The 7708-nt window shown below is 40.7% G+C and overlaps 1 long non-coding RNA gene across 1 annotated transcript; it reads right to left on the bottom strand.

Moving 5' to 3' along the window:
• Positions 1-212: 212 nt before the first annotated feature.
• LOC143821817 (uncharacterized) lies at positions 213-6911 on the bottom strand. Its single transcript, XR_013225920.1, has 6 exons — positions 6840-6911; positions 6066-6092; positions 5756-5851; positions 3955-4056; positions 2378-2406; positions 213-1671 (listed from the first exon to the last, which is right to left on the bottom strand). It is a non-coding gene; the product is annotated as an uncharacterized LOC143821817 (long non-coding RNA).
• Between the last annotated feature and the right edge of the window lie 797 nt (positions 6912-7708).

The following is a 7708-nucleotide window of genomic DNA, read 5'->3' as shown; positions in this document are numbered from 1 at the left end:
AGTGGAATGCTCCACCTAACAAAATCAGAGCCCTCTAGGACCTTAAACTGTTCTGCAGGGCTTACAAGATAGAACTGTTCTGCCGGGCCAATGACTGAGGCCTGAAGATTCCATCCACATTTCACTGGCCTCCCTGCTCAAAGTAAGAAATGAACTGTACAAAGTACAGATTGCTGGTGTTTATTTTTAAAATAATGGTGACTGAATTTTATGTTCTATATTGTTTTATATTGTATTGGATTTTAACTATTGTAAACAGCTCAGAGCCTCCAGGGTGACATAGAAATTAAAAAAATATATAAATAAAAGGACTTGGTTGGGAGACCACGAAGGAAGCCACCTCTGTTCCTCTCTTGCCTTGAAAACTCTAGTTGGGGTTACTATTTGTGTCAACCTGGTGGCACTTTCCATCAACATTGACTATACAACACTTCTAGACTTTAAAGATTAAATTTCTCAGGTCAAAATGGGAAGGTCAACAGGTTTGTTGGCCATCATTGTTAGTCTTCATTGGAAGAAGGAAGGAAAGCAGAAAGAAAGAACTCTTTCTGGTGTATTTTCCAAGCCTACGCAAGGATTCAGCAGAGAAATACTTTTGGGGTATTTTTATTCATTAGGCAGGGGCCATGCCTCCAGTGTGGGAAATCTAATCAGGAGATGTGGAAAACTGCATTGAGGGTCATTTAGAAAACTATGATTCTAATCATGCAGATTATGTATTCCTCAAACATTCCTCCAAAATTCTGATTTCCCTGTTGAAGAACAAATGCGATTGTGAAAGAGACCTCTGCTGGTGTGCTTAATAAGAGGGAAAATGCAACATGATTTCTTTTTCATCTTTCTTCTAAATTAGATCATTGCACAGGAAGTGATTCCTTGGAAACTAATAATGGGTTCCTCAATGGATGGCAGATGGACTTTCCCCAACTGTGAGTTGGCCAACACTACAGACCATTCCCTGCCTTGTTCAGCTGGCAAACAGTGCTGACTGTGCTGGAGAGTGACTCCTAAACTCCATCTTAAGACTCCACCATCTGCAGACTCAGAGTCTCTCCATCATGACCTGAAACATGTATTTTGCTCCCCTCTGCCTATTTGTTCTGTTTTATTTTATAAGGAACATCCAGCCTTGTAAGAGGCTTTGGAGAATGCAGAAGCTTGCAAAGTTTTTGTTGAATTTTGGTTGTTCCTATTCAAAGATGAGAGCCTCTTGTGGCGCAGAGTGGTAAGGCAGCCGTCTGAAAGCTTTGCCCATGAGGCCGGGAGTTCAATCCCAGCAGCCGGCTCAAGGTTGACTCAGCCTTCCATCCTTCCAAGGTCGGTAAAATGAGTACCCAGCTTTCTGGGGGGTAAACGGTAATGACTGGGGAAGGCACTGGCAAACCACCCCGTATTGAGTCTGCCATGAAAACGCTAGAGGGCGTCACCCCAAGGGTCACACATGACCCAGTGCTTGCACAGGGGATACCTTTACCTTTACCTTTTATTCAAAGATGTCATTTTTGGAATTTTTCTGCAGCTATATACATGTCTGAAAATTTTCTAATTCATGTAAGTTGGTGAGTTTCATCCTTTAGAATCTCAAATTCAGACTCAGAATCATTATTCTTCTGATCCCTGGAACGGTGAATACTTTTTCTCTGTGTCCAGCCAGGAAGGGTCCTGAATGCACTGTGAATAAAACAGAACAGGCGTTGAGTCTTCTGCAATTGAAAAGTGGTGAAATTAACCCCCAATGTCCATCTGGGACAAAGTCCAGAGTATGTCTGTCGTGAGTCTCCACCCTAACTCCAGCTTTGTTAATTATCATTTCTGGGTATCACCGTTGTAGAAGAGCTTTACCTAGTGAATGACTGGCTTCTTTGTAAGTAGCATCCTGAGCATTGATGTGTTTGTGTCTTAAAAACTGCCCATAAGGTAAATTTTGTATAGGGCGGTGGAGAGAATAAGCCCCGTGATCATAGCAGGCAGTATTTCTGAGTAGATCTAAGTAGGCTTGTCCTACAAGCCACTTCAGGCACCCCATGTTAGGCTGAGAAGTAGAGTACAAAGAGAGGGGTCACTGTGGTCATTTTTCTCCAGCACCATTTTTGCTTCCCAGTTCCCCAATGAGAACTGGGGTTTTTTTTTCAAAATAGGCCTGAATATTACATTTCAAAATTACGAAGATCATGTCTAATTAAAACAGTCCCCAGATTTCTACTTTGTCAAAAATTCTTATCACATCTGTAGAAAACATATGATCTTGGTGGTGCTAGTTTTCTTCTCACACGTGATGTCTGCCTGTTCATTTTGGTTTTTTGTTTTACAGCCTCAGCTGTAGAATATAGAATTTTCTCTCCACCAACACCCGGCCTTTCCATTTCTGGGAACTTACCTGTACTTAGTAACATTATGGGCAATATGCTGTGGAAGGAAAGAGAGCTGGTCACTATAGCATACTGCAAAATGTTTCATCTCTAGATCACTGCGAAGAAACCATTATAGGAGTACACTATGCTGTTTTTTTCAATCATATGGCAACTCACAACCAGATGCCCTTACAAATGTGCATTAGGAAGCAAGGGAGAATAGCTACATGGGAGATTTTATGAACCACCCATCACAGGACTTGGATAACAGATGAAACTGTTGGGGGACAGAACAATGACATCCCAAGGCTAGGAATAATCTCGCCCAAAATTTAGATCCAGAGGATGTGTTCCTCACTTCAGAGTTTGCAACAATAGAGATGTGTTGAAATCAGGGTAATCTTATACCTGAAGGGCCACAAATAAGAAGTCCAGTGCTTTCTACCAGTATCCACCTACCCTGAAAGTGCCTGCCAGTCAGAGGACCATTCCTGCCCTTCACCGCAGGTTATCTCAAACTACATGTTTTTGTGGCAGGTACAAATGAGAATACCCACCTTGCTGTCCCCCTCAGCTGCACAGCGGCTGCAGAGAATGTCATTTTAAAAATAAGCAGGACCTCCAATGCTATGTGGCATTGGAGGGGTTCCTGCCACCCACCCTTGCTTCACTGAACCAAAATGCCCTGGCAGGAAATTATTTGCATAAGGTTGGAGCAGTCTGCTGAATATTCCTTGCATACCCAGCTCCAATATTATGCAAATCGGTTTCAACTGAGCCTTCAAACTCTTTAGATTTCAGTGTAAAAATAATATGCTTCGAATTTTGCTCATAGGAGATTCCTTTTTCTTTCATTTTAATTTTAAAATGTTATTAATGTAAGAATACATAAAAGGACAAAATATACATGAAAAACAGACAATACGACCACCTTATTCCATTAGTAGTAGAGACGTTTGCAGTTAGTTAATAGCTATCATATGTACAAGCTGCCTTAAACTTAAAGTGGAATTTCTTGCCAGACATTAAGAGAACTGTAATGCTATCTGTAGAGCCTCTTGTGGTGCAGAGTGGTAAGGCAGCAGAAATGCTGTCTGAAGCTGTCTGTCCATGAGGTTGGTAGTTCGATCCCAACAGCTCGCTCAAGGTTGACTCAGCCTTCCATCCTTCTGAGGTCGGTAAAATGAGTACCCAGCTTGCTGGGGGGTAAACGATAATGACTGGGGAAGGCACTGGCAAACCACCCTGTACTGAGTCTGCCATGAAAACGCTAGAGGGCGTCACCCCAAGGGTCAGACATGACCCAGTGCTTGCACAGGGGATACCTTTACCTTTACCTTTAATGCTATCTGTAGAGTAGTTTGAACCCATGAACCTTATCTCCCACATTCATAGAGAAATTATACATTGCTCTATGCCTCTTGCAGCATTCCTGCATGAACATTTTGATGTCATTTTCTGATTAAGGAGAGTGGTCTTAGCAGGATGAACTCTTCCCTGCTGCTGCCAGTTATCCATATGGCCAAAAGAATCTACAATCAAGGTATGGGTCTTGACTTCCCTCAGAGAACTGGGTGTGAATTTCACAAATAATTTCTCTTACCTCCTAGTGCTGCATATCTGATATGTCTCACATCCAAGCCCATGATTTGGGCAAGCGTCTTGACTATCGGTGGCACTTTATTTTTTGGTCTTCGTGTTCTACCTTGAGACCCAAGGAAAAAGTCTTCTTGAAAATAATGATGAAGGTAGGATAGACCAAGATGTTATGGATTTGAATGGCTTCATCTGTTCAAGACCCCTTGTTTTGCCTTCCATGCTCAGTTGATTCACAGTGGGAGCTAGGAAGGCTTAATAACTGGTCTCACAGCTTAATCTGCAGCTTTAATGTTTGAGCTGGATTTGGACCAAGAAGTTCAACTCCATGGCCCATTATGCATGGCCGCCGAAACGGCGATTTCGGGTCACATGGAAAACGCAGAGGGGGAAGGCACACCGGTTATGCACGGGGTGGGGCGTGACGGCGGCAAAACGCAGAGTAACCGATTATGCATGCGGCGATCCGGGCGCCGCTTCTGGTTGCGCCCCGGTCACCCGGAAGCTGTGCTTTCTTCCGTGTTTCGCGAATGCAGCTTTTTCGGCGGCATGCACCAAAGCTGCGGCCGGTTGCAGCCGGCACCGTGCGTTATCGGTGATTTTAGTCGCCACCATTCCACCCCGAATGTGCGCTAAAACCCCGTGCATAATGGGTCCAAGTCTGGAAGCTGTGAAGTTCACTCAGTAAGCTTGGATACAACCAAACAACATGCAAATTCTTGCACCAAAACCTTCCATATTTTTAAAAAGGAACATGGTTTCAGTTAAATGCTCATATCTTAGTTCCAAAATTTGCCTCTTGTATATCTTTTTCCTTTCTTTTTTAATGATCGAGGTCATTTATGCACTTTTGATTGTAAATTGATGTTAATTCTCTAGGGTATACTACCTTTCATGGTGGGTGCATGTTTCTCATGAAAATTTAGCATCCCTTCTCATCCAAAATATTGGAAGCATCTGAGGGATAATAATTGGGAAAACACCTGGACACTGTCTTGATCTATATATCTATATCTATATCTATATCTATATCTATATCTATATCTATATCTATATCTATATCTATATCTATCTATCTATCTATCTATCTATCTATCTATCTATCTATCTATATATATATATATATATATATATATATATATATATATATATATATAGAGAGAGAGAGAGAGAGAGAGAGAGAGAGAGAGAGAGAGAGAGAGAGAGGCAAATACAGCCAAGCAGGGTAAAATTATTGTAAGCCGTGATATATCAATACACTCTCATAGGATTTCCCCTAAGGAATTTGAAGCTTGTCCTCAGACAAACTGTCTGGGTAATTCTGGACTGAGCCCAAAGAGTTTCAGTGATGCCAGCAGATTTCCTAATTTCTCTGTGTATATGCCATTAGAGCAGGCGTTTCATGAAATCCCGGGGTTTCTTGACAGCCCCGGAAGGGGTTCCTGAAAGGGTGGGAATTAGTTAATTTTAAATCATTTTTTAAAATTTGTTAAACATTTATCAGGTGATATGACCATATATGGCTGGGAGTTCCCAAAATGATCAATAATGGGCCTGGAGGGGGTGGGAAGGGGAGGGACATCAGGTGTGCTATGCTTCCCAACCCTCTTCTGCATTAAAGCATACAGGGGTCTATTTAAGTACCTATTATGATTTATTTGGATGAAAAGCATGAATTTAACCAAAAACATGTACAATTTTCAAAAATTTTCATCTACATCTTAGCCAAAAGGCCGAGAAGCGATACACCAACACATTTTCTTGTCACATCTACTTCCAAAATGACAAGTTTGATCAATGACACTTACTGAAAATATGCAGGCTATGGTTATCATTTACTATAGCATGTAAAATAAAGAAACTTTCATACTCCACTTCCACCATGTATATGACTGCATTGGAAGCTGAAACAGAAAACACCATTACATACAGAAATCTCATTTCTCTCCATAACAGCATTTAGAATTTGCAGGAAAATGATCAGATAATCTCTCTTTTCCCATCCCCTGGACTAGGAAGTAGATTAAGCAGAATATCACTAGTTTTAGATAATGATGATTGTTTAATTTTTATATCATTTATATAATATTGTATTTTGTACTGTATATTTTAACTTACGTAAATTGGCATCTGGAGAACGATGGTCTATAAATGTAAGATTAAAATAAATAAATAAACAAATAACATTCAGACAACTTGTTGAATAAATCCCCTGCTCCATGCACCTTTGGATAGAGAAGCCCTGTGCAACACTGAGATACATAAGGGGGTGGCAGGTTACAGTGGGTGAGCGATAGGGTTGTGAGTGTCCTGCATAGTGCAGGGGGTTGGACTAGATGACCCAGGAGATCCCTTCCAGCTCTATTATTCTATGATTCTATGACATACACCCTGCGGCAGCCTGTATATGGGAAGTGACAATGCCCCAAGGTAGGGAGGCAGAAGGAATTTCTGAGTATAGCTGACAGACATGAGGCAATTCCAGAAGCAACATCTTTCCCCAGAAAGCAGTCCCATCCCTGACTAACGCAGTAAATGGAAGGCAGGAAGTAATATTAACAGAATCCTAAACCAAACTTTTGTTTTGACTCTGCATTGAGAACAATCAAGGAACATTAAAACACTTTTTTTCAAAACACCATCTCTAGAAATAATTTCCCCAGACTTGAACATTGATCTCACAGCTATCATCTCTTTTTGAGTGTGCTTCCAGTTCTAATGCATAAGAAACTGGGAGCCCATGTTTAATCGCAATGTGCTGAAACGTATATTTGCTTTTCTGTATCAAGGTTGTGTTTTTTTGTTGCAGTTGTTCCCTTTTTTCTGGCTTGGTCACCATCTCCTTGAAAACATACCTTATCTCTCTCTAGTCTGCAAGTGACGCATACTTACCAGGAATGTAGAATTTACCAGCCTCACTTGTGTGTGAAAACTGAACTTCAGTCACATGACATGTTCCATCTCTGGGGGAAGAAAAGAAAAGAGAGGTTGTGCCCACAGGGAGAAGATTCTGCTGCTTGAGTTCATAGATGTTTGGAACATTGATATGATTTCTGGAGTGGCAGGTGTTTCCTCAAACACTACTACGTTACATACATACAGCTGTTACAAAAAAGCCATTATTCCCAGACTGCAGGGTTGTTGTTTTTCAGGGCTCTGGCTGGTTTGTTTGCAGAGCTATAAGGAGAAATGTGTAGACAATACTTTTTCTCTTACAGATCTGCAATGAAAAGAGCTAGAGACTTCTTTAACAAAATAGAATCTGGAAACTGTTGTAATTAACTGTTATTATGTGAGAACAGGCAGAAATATATCTATATATATATTTTTAAATCTGCAAGTACTGAAGGATGGTTGCCACAGGGACCGTTGCAAGGTAAATGATACCAATGTGAGCAGCATATAAAAATAAATGTGCTTCGTCCCATCTGTACACACCCAAAGGAACTTTGACCCCACTCTTTCCAAAAAACATTGTATCAAAACCTGACTTAAGAAAGATCACAGCAAAACAGGGGAAAACACCGAAAAGAATGCATTAAAATGACATCATATGGGTACCAATTATGACCCAATATATGCAGAAAATTCACAAATCAAGCATATTTACTATGAAAATGTAGAAGGATAATAGTTTAGGAACCAAATTTAGTTCAGCTCTGTTTGCAATATGCTTGCTTCTTAATTTAATTGTGGAATCCAATGTTCTAGGATGCAAAATATTGCTATTTGTTTTGCCCTTCCAATACACAGACTTTATG

This window comes from Paroedura picta, chromosome 12 (genome assembly GCF_049243985.1).
Source record: "Paroedura picta isolate Pp20150507F chromosome 12, Ppicta_v3.0, whole genome shotgun sequence".
NCBI lineage: Eukaryota > Metazoa > Chordata > Lepidosauria > Squamata > Gekkonidae > Paroedura > Paroedura picta.
Note: the sequence above shows the minus strand (reverse complement) of the source record. Positions and strands in the feature narration are given on the sequence as shown.